General features: G+C 35.1%; 1 protein-coding gene across 1 annotated transcript in view; it reads right to left on the bottom strand.

Annotated features, from left to right (window-relative positions):
* Positions 1 to 12,329, bottom strand: part of LOC140242735 (1-phosphatidylinositol 4,5-bisphosphate phosphodiesterase beta-3-like) — a 173,427-nt gene that overhangs the window by 46,833 nt on the left and 114,265 nt on the right. The window lies entirely within an intron of this gene.

The raw sequence follows: 12,329 nt of genomic DNA, 5'->3' as shown, positions 1-12,329 counted from the left end.
TGGTCTTCAAAAATTGTTAGAAAGCATAGTTTAAAACACATCAATATTTAAATTGGGGGATGGGGAGGGGAAGGGAGAGGGGATATATTCAACAGCTTCTGGTGCAAGTATGGGAATTTTTGTGTCAAACTCAAAACCACCATACAGGGAGATAACTTCATTCCATACCCATGCAGTCCCACTGTACTGAGATGCAGAAACTATGCTTAACACACATGACCACTGGTTACCTTCAATGTTTGTGTCTTCGGCCATTGCTATGGGCACGGAATCGGTTCCCCTTATTTTGCCTTTTTTTTTGTTTGTTGGTCGGTTTGTTTGTTTTTTGTCACAGACATTTTGCAGCAAGAGAGGGAAATGAGAAAAGAGCAACCAAAATAACAGCGGAATGAAAATAGCACAGAAATAGATTGAACATCTCTTCGGCAAAAATCAGCAGCACACAAAACTGACTGATTCCCATATTATGCATAAATGTGAATAGAGAAAGTTGGAAATGAATTTTCTGCTACCATATGTCATTCAGACGGAGAAGAAAAGTGGAAGATGGCAAATTGCAAGAAAATACAGAATTACATTTTTGAAAGTCAACATGAAAGTACATGACGTGGTGAATGAGAAAGTTGAGAACAATTGTAAAAGTGGAAATTATTGCACAAGTAATTTTTCGCGCTCAGTGGGCTAAGACGAATTTTTGTGTGTTTTTATTTCCATGAATCAAAGCATAAAATAGCATTACAAATAAAAAGTAGAATATTTGCATGCTGTTATTATCGTGCTAATTTCATGTTGCGTGATGCACAAAAATTTCCACTTTTACAGGACAGCATGACAGAAAGCTTTCAAAGACATTGGTGTGCTTGATTTGGCCAAGAAACCTGTAGAAGATATGAAACCAGAGAGAACAGGGAGAGGTTAGACACGACGTTCTTGGGACGTTCTTGCCCTTGAGAAGTGAACGAGGAGAGAACGGAAAGTACAAGCGTGAAGAACTACACCGCCCTACATTCAACATGACATGACATGATCTGGCTGTTGTGGTGCGACCTCGAGAAGAGAGAGAAGTGACATACTACTTGCATCTGATAGAACACTAATACACAAAAATCACTAGAGGCAGATAGATGGAGAGAAAAAATGAGATTGATGCCAAACTGCATTTTTCTAAGGCATCAGCAAGTCTGTTTTTTTTCCCTCCCTGCTATGCCAACTGATGCTCATCATGACTTCGCATGATTTACGATGACACAAACATGAAGTGATTTAGGATGACTAGAACAAAAGGAGAATGCAATCATGTAATCATTGCACATGGTTCTTGCCTGATGGCATGAAAACAGCATGCAAATAGTGATATCTCAAAAGGTGTGCTAGCTGTTTTATAGATTTATTTTTTACCCAGTTCCTCAAAGTTATGTATCATTTATAGAGATGATGCATATCTACTACGGTTACAACCACAACAATTCAAAACCACTCTAGCTCAAAATAGTAAAAAGATCTTGAAGATATGCAAATCAAAGTAACATGTTAAGAATCAAGTTTGATTTAAAAAAAAAATGTCAGTGTAAACATTCAGAATAAGTATGCAAAGTTATCTATATGAAAGAAATATATATTTTTCTCTCTCTTTTATATCACCAATATGTCAACCCATCAGTGCTAAATGGTGTAATAAACATCTCTATAGAGGAGAGGAAAATCATTTGTGACTTATTAGTCAAGAGCTGGATAGTGCTCTCCTATTACTGAAATACACACAGACTTTACAGGCTGTATACCTTTAACCCGTTGAGGACGGGCTGACTTTGCTACAACACGCATTTCCCATAGACACTGGCCCGAGTATACTCGGGACTCGTCCTCAACAGGCTAATGATAGCTGTTTGAATATCTATTCATCACACAAACTTTATCTTTTTTATGGTGATGATTATTAGAAAGATGTGACTAGACAGAAGGGAAGTGCAACAGCTATGTCTTTCAGACATAGAATACAAATAAATTCAATGAAATAAGCATTTCCTTGGTGTACAGTAGTTTGGGACTCAGGAACATTGTAACCTTAGATTACAAATTAGCATCTCTTTGCACAAAATTGCTCCTCTCTCTCTCTCTCACTCTGTAACAAAGTTGCAAGCTATCTTAAATCATGGCTAATTCTAGTTATCATCTGAACATTTATCTGTTTTCAATATCTATTCCAATCTGGTTCAAGAACTTGATATAGAGCATTTATCTTTACTACAGTCACCATAAATTCCTTACTCTTTGATATATAAAAAAAATGATGAATATCAAACAATTCTTTCACAGTAATGAATAAATGACATGAATCAATTTCATGTCAAAGTACATATCGTTATCAATATACAGCAGATTTACAAGCTATTGCATACTATTTATTATTAGTGATGTATATACACATAATACTCTGACACACAGAATTTATTGCAGCTCCAAGGTATGATTTCACGGTCCTGATGCCTGAAGTATGGGCCATATTTGTGTGAATGGTGGTGATTGACAACCCTAGCGAAAGCTGCTGACATACACCTTATATTGAGTTGTCATCACTTAATGACTATACAGCATGATTTTTTTTTTTATGTACTTTTTCTGGCACTAAGAAGTGATGGTAAGAACCCGGATGTTAGTGAATGGTTGCTGCAGCTGTACTGGTGAATAAAAGCAGTGAAGTATCAAGCTCTTAATTATTCTAAATGGTGGTGTTATACAAAACATGAAACTCATTAACTCAGAACAGAAACAAACACACACACACAGACAGACACACACCACAAACATCAACAGCATTTAAGTGGTACAAAGAGGGATCTTATGTACATATCTTAAAGGGACAGCCTCAACCTCTCCATACATGTGTGTCTGCAAATACACACCCCACACACAGACAGACACACACAGACACATACAGACACAACTATTTTGTTTTTAAAAAAAAAACTACACCTGATTAAAGCTTCCAAATGGCTGTCAATGACAGAAACATACCAAAGTATGCACAATTCAAGCAAGAGTGGAGATGCTGCCTTCTTCCATACTCATGCACAGACCAATCCAATCAGTGTCAAATATGCACAAGCCGCATATTAGCAGTGCAAGAAGGGTGTAACAACCAAAGCGAGACCTCTCATCTAAACCTGGTGTTCTACTCTATAAAAGTGTTGCATTCCACATATTAACAACTCAACACACACTGTCTTACTTTGTGGTTGTGGCATCTATGCGTGCTACTAGCATAATTCTATCGTGACAGTGAAGCGTCTGCTGCAAGAGACAAAATGTGTACAGGCAATGCACTTTGGCACGTTTGAGATTCTACAATATTATCATTATCATATCACCGATTCTCATTCAGTCTGTTAGTAAGCCCAAATCTCATCCACAGTTCAGGAATAAATTGACAGTGTTTTCCCAGAAAACTGCCATTTTGGGAATGAATAATTGACCATACAAAGCCCCATTTAACACTGAATCATTCAGAGGGAAAAAATTATATTAATATCAGCTGAAAAACAATGAAGGTTCACCATCGACAGCTTTGATGCAGGTGTGTGGGACTGTTTGTTGGTTTTTTCTCTCTACTGGTCGTTGAATGGAGCCATATAAGCAAAATTTCAAATTTGGGCTATAAATTCTCATCTAATAATACGAGAGCTGTCCACGATCACTCATGCAATCTATCATAGCTCATAAAACATCACTTCTACTATGCTTACATCTCAAAACACTGGCAGCATAGACATGAAGCACTAAGTATGCCATAATTTGTTTCCATCATTCCTACTTTATGCAAAAAATAAAAAAAGACTATGGAATCAAGCATGCATGACTATTTCTGGGACATCACTTGCATTAACGGTGCATTAAAGTGAAATTAAATGAAGACTTGGTGTTTTAAGCAATGACAGGCAAACTGTATTTTCGCTAGTCTTGAAATATCCTTGCAGGAAGATGTAGTGTTATTTGCTTGGTTGTGCTTTTTTCTAGATTCTAACAGTTTTCATGGAAACTATCTATACTTGTGATGTTATGGCGTGAAGAATCTATAGACAGAAAGAGTTTGCAGTGCTCTATCTGTGAAAAAGAGAATGATACTGGAAACAGTCGTGTGCCGCTTTGGGCTTGAGTTGTCACTTTCCTATTTTCAGTTAATGCTGGAAGCAAGTAAAGGAAGACCAGCAGTGAGAGGAAGGAAGATAGAGAAGAGACAGAAGACAGACAGACAGACAGACAGACAAACAGAGAGTGAGAGACAAAGATACAGAGAAACAGAGAAAGATAGATAGAGAAATACAGACAGAGAGACAGAGAGAGAGAGAGAGAGAGAGAGAGATGGAGAGAGGCTGAGAAAGACAGTGGGGTGACAAGACTTCGTATCTCCAATTTTGACGAAAATCACTTTTTCTCTTTTTTTTTTTTGTATCAATTAAGTGATGTCCTGTCCCAATCCTAGCTATCTTTACCCAATAACAAAGCCACTACGGCACGTCAAAGGAAAGATGATCCCATTTGTTACAGTGCGTTGGCTGCCATGTCTTTTTGCTCCCCTGAACATTTGACATTTTTTGAGATACAAGGTTCTGTCACCCTAAGAGAAAAGAGATAAAAAGGCAGAGACAGAAAGAAAGATAAAACATGTTGCATATTCTAACGCTAAGAGACTTTGTGGTGCTTTCGGTGAGGAAGTTTGGATGTTGAGGAAGCTGTCTCCATGGTTACCTTCCTCACTTTGAGTTACTCCCTCATCTTTTGACACCTCTGATATCTGGTTGAGTATATTACGCTTACTCTCTCTACGAGAGGCTGTGATGGGAAGAGGTCACATGAAAGGAAAAAACCACATCACCACAGATAAAATGCAAATTAGAACATTCTTTTGCTGACACTATTAAAGGTTGACCAATTGCCACTCCAATACTGTAAAATCATGTTTGCAATGATTCAAGCATACAAGCCTTTTAGTATACCCACTAAATTCAATGGATCACCCTCTTTCAATCTTAAACACTGAACATCTATTCTAATGGCATTTGGGAGAGAAGCAAAAGGTTTTAACTCCACACCACTGCGCTTTTGTTTTGGGGTTGTTGTTTTTTTTTAACTTTGGAAAAGCTCTTTCAATTGATGCATTACACAAAATACATGTCTTGTGACTATTTCCCAAAAGACCAATGAACCAGCCTCTTGATGCTTGGATTTTGTTAGTATCTGTTATTTTCCCCAATCCCATGTTGATTTATCATTCATATAGAGCAACAACTAATTTTTGCCAAAAGCCAGATATTCAGTAGTCTTCTTGTGCACAAATAAAAAAAAAATCCAGCTCTCAGTCACACAACTGAAGGTCACATCCCCTTATGACGTTGAACTTCACAATTTCCATAAAAGAAGGAATAACCTTTCTTGTGCAGAAAAAAAAAAACCACAAGAGCACTGTAATGAACCCTATCCAATGACAATAGCCCAAAATCCCTGAAACAAAAAACAAAAACACTTGAGCTCTACATTTTTCCACTTCTACTTTTTTATGTCATAAAGACCCCACCCTCACCACGTCTCTCATATAGTTTGATAAAAACATACCTACTTGGATTAGAAAATACCTGAGCAAGGTAGCTCACTTCTTTACTGAGCACAGCATTTGACAGCTACCAAATATGAACCACAAACTTTCTTACAAGAATTGGCATAAGAACTCTAAATGCAGATAAGGCAGGCCTGGGAGTTCTTTGAACAATGTGACAATGCTCAAGGGACCCCTTCCAATCTTTAAGATAATTTGTAGCCACTCAGCACCCCCCCCCCCCCCCCCCCCCATGAATTGAGCTCTCTTGGGACCAACCACATAAACTTCATTTCTGAGCCAGCGTATGACATGTTCACACTCAACAAGTTCGGCTCATGCAGTTCTAGACCATGAAGACATATTTTTAGTATTTGCTAATTTATTTAAACACTAGAACCCCACCAAAAAAAAAAAAAAAAAAATCCTGACTTTTCAAGGACACAAATTGGGACCAATCCAGATCCAATGTCATGAAGTATGATTGTCAATTTGAACAAATGTAGCTAGAGTCTGAATTATATATTTTCTCCCACATTAACTCTTTTACACCTGTTGACACCATGTATATGTGCAATGTTAAGAATATTTAAGGATGTGGTCCAAAGGGGGTTAATGGAGCTGCTACTTTTGTGGGGAAAATCGAGTGTCAAACTTGGCTCAACCCACAACTTGATGTAATGAGGAAGTAATATTTAAAACAACAAAACATTTTCAAACAAAATTCTACAATTTCCCAGGTTTATTTTCACAATAGAAAAAAAAAAATGAATCTCTGTGATTACAAACGTGAAAATTATACACCAAGTGAAAAAAAAAACATGACTGTTTGGTACATTTGTGATAGACATATAGGTATGTAAATAAATTCTGCAATGTCTAGTTATCCATATTGGGAGATGTAATGTAATACTGAAGAGACTTAGTGTTATATCAATGAAAATGGCACTGTTAAGCATGAAAACTTATTGATTACCCTCAAAAAGAATTATTCCATTTCAACAAAATGGCACTTAACCTGGGTGTGGACAAATACTTGTCATATACTTTGAGAAAAGGAGATATGAAACTGATGCTCATGACATTTTGATTAAGATAAATGATCAGTAATTAATTCAATCTGCTCCTGTTAAGGTTATGAAGTTGAATTCTCCCAGATTTTCAGTAATATTTGTCTGCAGGTTCTGAATGCAAGGATGTTGCTGGTCCATGAGGTGAAAATGAGTGAGAGAGAATTCTGAATGTACTACCTCCCCGACTAGGTCTATTTTCAAGCGAGGGATCTCCGCTGTCCATCGACGTCAGCGAGGTCGTACTCTGGAGTCGACGACCTGGCATTCAAGAAAATGGTTATATTTACAGCTGAGCCTGGGTCCACCTTATCACAGTTGAATGGAGTTGGCTTTCAGTACTTCATATCTTGAGCTCCATTCATTAGTATGTGACACCTGTTGAATTCTTGCAGTATTGGAATTAAATTGCACAGTTCACTTTCTTGAAGTAATGTAAGTTATTTTTACTCACTCAAATTATATAATATCTAACAAAAATTTGAACTCAATATTTTGGATTGAAAAAAATTGTATGAAAGCAATTTCTGAATCATTGTCTTTGGTTTATATTTCAAACACATAAAATAAACATCTTAACCACATTGTCCACAAAAGAAAGAGTGATAACTGAAGCTCAATAAGCAACTAGGTATATAAACTTGCTCTGATACTGTGAAGTATAAACACATTTTCATGCTGTGAGTGTCCAATTTGATGGAATAAGCAATTATATTCTACATTTAGCTCGCAATAGAGAGAAATCATAGTAATCATTAAAGATATTGCATTCTGATAGATGAAAAAAATATTGCATTTTACAAATCTACTACATCTTATATCAATACTATCAACTTCAAGCCACAGTTTTACTTCAATGTCATATTTCAAAACTAAAAAGCTACCGATTCTGGAATATGCTTCAAGAAAAGGTGAGCACCTTGGAAAGAAAGCATGAATAAATGTAAACAAGAACAATTTCATGTTTAAATGTTACATGGCACTATTGCATAACATTTTGGTTAACATTGTGCTTAAGATTCCAAGGCATGAAAACAATTTTTGTTATAATTTTTCTGCAAAATTCATGCCTAAAATTCCTCTCTTTTGACACAAGTTGAAATGCTACAAATGTGGCCACAAATGTGGTCATTATTAGCTGGAACTTTGGCATCATAAAGTAAAAATTTTTAAAAAATGAAACAAAAATGAGGAGTCTGCCCATGGAACTGAGACATAACACACGAAAGACAGGTACATATTTTGTATGCTTTGGATGACTTTGTGATACAACAATGTCTCATGGTAGCTGCAAGAAAAAAACACTGACCACTGTCTAAACATATAGCCACCCCATTTGTAGCATTTGCTGTACATTTAATTTGTATGTGAGAAGAAACACACTATGGTAGATGTGCTGATGGATTCTCTTTCCCTATACAGCTTAAAACAATTTTATCCATACTTCTAATCAGGGTCTTAAAAAAAGGAGGCATTTGGGGCTTCAGACCATTCAAAAGAGAGAATAAGAAACTCAACAACTGGTTGGAAATTTATAGTCACATATTACAAACAATTACAAATATATTACTTTTAACAGCAATATATATACAGTATATATATATATATATATATATATATATATATATATATATATAGCGAAGAATCAAGAAATAAACTAGTAATGCATTATTTCGCCAATAAGAATGAGTTTATTGAACAACTCAATGAGTTGTTCAATAAACTCATTCTTATTGGCGAAATAATGCATTACTAGTTTATTTCTTGATTCTTCGCTATATTGGAGCCAATACGTGAATTTGCAACATATATATATATATATATATATATATATATATATATATATGTTAGTCTTAATTTTTGCATCAATAATCAAATAGCATATGATTAGCTGAACTGGTGCAACCAGGGTTTGATACATGTACACCATTAGTGAGCATTTAAGAAGGAGCAACATTATACCTGTAATTTCTGATACTCCTCCCCACCATAATAATAATAATAATAATAATAATAATAATAATAATAATAATAATAATAATAATAATAATAATAATAATAATAATAATAATAATAATAATAATAATAATAATAATAATAATAATAATAATAATAATAATAATAATAATAATAATAATAATAATAATAATAATAATAATAATAATAATAATAATAATAATAATAATAATAATAATAATAATAATAATAATAATAATAATAATGATAAGAAGAAGAAAAAGAAGAAGAAGAAGAATTATAGTAATGATAAAGTGCAAGAATTCAAATTAGGCAATACATGTAGATGGGATTCCTCCATCCCTGCAGCAGACAAAATGCAAGGTCAAAGCGTTCAAACTGATGTAATGAATGACAATGCTTGGTCATTACACAACAATGCCAAGTCCTAGGGGCATTAACTACAACATTGCCTGAGCACAATATAATTCAAATGAATTTCAGAAACAGCATATGACATGTCAGGGCAATATTTGTAAGTGTGTGGTCCCCCCCCCCCCCCCCCAAAAAAAAAAAAAAAAAAAAAACATGGCCCAACCGCATATAACATAGACATTAGTCACATCATATGCAATCCCGCTGAGGTGACCTGTGCAAGCTTCATCTACTTTAGTACACGTAAGTACAAAAATATACGCAATATTATGTAAATAGTACATGATATTTCATGATCTGTACAACACTATACATTATGCATGACAAATGCATAGATAGCCCAAGTGCAGTTACATTTATATTCAAGTAATAATAATAATAATACATTCATAAAGCGCATAATAAGGACATGCTTCTCTATGTGCTGAGAAAGTAGAACAGCAAGAGCATTTATAATGCGTTTGCAGTGTGTATTGACTATAAAAAGAGAGCATATGAGAGTATGTACCATTTGTTTTAGAAAATAATGTGTATTTTTGACATTGATTTACAACATACTATTTGTTTAGCACAGGATGCCCTGTGCAAGAATAAAAATGCATAGTTCACTACCATGAACTACAACGAAATCAATGAATATCACGCGGTACCAGTTCAACCTCATGTGTAAGGGTTTGATTCAATCTGGCATCTGAACGATTTTTAACTGGCAAAGTTTACCCAACCATGACAAGGGTTTAACTGGTCTGCCAACAAAATAATATGATGGGGTACTTTGGTTTATTGACTTTGCTTCTACATACATGTACATGGGTATTAACACATCCTAAATTCCACCTAAAGATAATCATAGAATTGATCACCCAACATGGTAGGATGTACGCAGACAATTAGTATGTCATCCTCGCATTATTAAGATTCCGCTAATTTCATTCCTAGTAATGGGGCAGAAATTAGGATCAAATGAACCGGGAAGTCCACTTGGGGACTTTAAAATTGAGGGGAAAAAAAGACTAGGCTTTGACTAGCGATACATTTTTGATGAACTAAGACTTGCCTGAAAGGCACATTTTGATGCCTTAAGCCTGATGAGAACATCACTATGGTCAATGCAAAGCATCATGGGCTAAAGATGAATGTATTTGCTCAAGATGCATCATTCTGTAGGACAATGCAAAAGGCTAGACAAACAATGTATGACCATCGACACGACAGGATGGACGCTGATCACCATGGACCTCAAAAAACTTACATGCACAAACTGAGTTGCTGTTGAAACGATGAAAAGATACGTTCATTGATTTTAAAAAAAGACATTCAGCCTCTAGGTGAAGATGAGGTACATAGCAGTATATAACAGAATATGGGAAATTATGAAATTACACAAATATTAAGATTTGACTTCATGACACATCCATAGCAGCATTATACCTGGCTTGCCCCTCCCCCCCCCCCCCCCCATCATGTGCCTTGGTAATGTTTATAACCCTAGAGGCAGTTATCATGGCTACACAGACAGTAAATATTTCCATGTTTGACTTTAACTATTACATTATGCTGTACATTACCCTACATTGATTGATATATGTTATGACATGGTGACATGGATCCTAATCAAATGATTGGCTGAGAGTTAAACATCATGTGACCAGTATTTTACTTTTGACTAAAGACCCAAATTTACCACTCATCTGCTCAACTGCATCGCACATGTATGAGTAATTGCATTGCAATTGGGTGTGCAGTTAGTTCAGTTTGCTTGGAGATGGTACTGGCCTAGGAATCTTGCAAAAATGGCTGCCGTGGAATTTAAATTGTTAAACTTCCTATCAAATTCAGATCTAGGAGCACAGATCTACATATGTGAGTTTGAGTTTAAAGGTCCAGTTTACCTTTGGGAGCAGTGATTTCAAAAAAGTTCAAGATATCACATTTGATGCACATGTGTAGGTCTGTTGTATCATAAAGCACCCATACCATATTTGATATTTGCAATAAAACCTAAAATATAAGGAGATATCAGAGTTTTTCTCAATAAACCGTAACTGTATACGGTTTAGTCTGTAAACATTTTTATTATAACTATTGTTCACATTTTGTGTATTTAACAACACCTAACATCGATTATACGGATTCAAATTTTGACAGTGGTTGTTTCTATCCCTAACTCACATTTTAGAACTATTTTAAAGCACTAATTCTGGGTTTTTGTTTCATCTGCAAATGGTAAATTATGCCTTTAAGGCTTTTCTTATAATTTTAAGTTTTGATGCATCTCCATGTTCTGATGTTCTCACCTTTATGGTTTGATTTAGGAATTTCTGTGAATGCAACAGCAAGAAAATCTCACATACGATGCTGTGTATTCAAGTTAATGAACAGCATTGCTGGTTGGAATTGGATCTATACACACCATCTACTACTATTTTAGTATTGATTACTACATGGTAATTTCTAAGCTCAACTTCACTGCTTAGTCTCTCATGGTAGGTGTATCTGTATACAGCAAATACAGGGACTACTTTTTTATTTCATCAAATGACAAGGATCCATGTCACCGTTTAATAAAACAAATAATGCACATTACTTGACTTAGGTGTGTGTTAGTGAAGTTATCCACCCAGTAGTAACTTCGAAACAGACAAAGTTAGTAACAGGTTGACAATTTTACTAATGCCCTGTGTAACATGCATTATTAGTACAATTATACTTAACTGTAATGTGTGAGTATGTAATTTTGATAATGGGATTGGCAGATTAAAGTCCAAAAAGGTAAAGTACCCGATTAAGAATATGTGCTGCACTATATTTAGTACTGCAAAGGATAAGAATCAATAAAATCCATAGTTACTGCATTTTGACACAGTCTCTGGTATTCTTATATTTTGAGATAGATATTCATGAATGTCAAAGAACAGTGCTCTCTGAAATATGTCAGTGTAATTTAGAAAATACTAGGCACTACAGACTGATTGAGAAAGTGCAATGCACTTTAATAAGTTTATCGGAAGATGTGAATAAATAAATCTAATAATCCATAGTCACTGTATTTTGACAGTCTCTGATATTCTCACACTTTTAGATAGATATATACAAATGTAAAAAAGCCAACACCCTCTGAAATAAATCAGTGCGATATAGAATAGACCAGCACATCACAGACAGTACAAAAGACCTTGACCTCTTATCTGAGTTGTATAAACAAATTAAAGTCTGAGGAAGTGATTAGTGATAGTCTATCTCTTACTGACGAGGTACTCTTGATATCACAATATCAT

Source organism: Diadema setosum, chromosome 1 (genome assembly GCF_964275005.1).
Source record: "Diadema setosum chromosome 1, eeDiaSeto1, whole genome shotgun sequence".
In the NCBI taxonomy this organism is placed as follows: Eukaryota; Metazoa; Echinodermata; class Echinoidea; order Diadematoida; family Diadematidae; genus Diadema; species Diadema setosum.
This window is presented reverse-complemented; position numbering and strand designations above follow the sequence as displayed.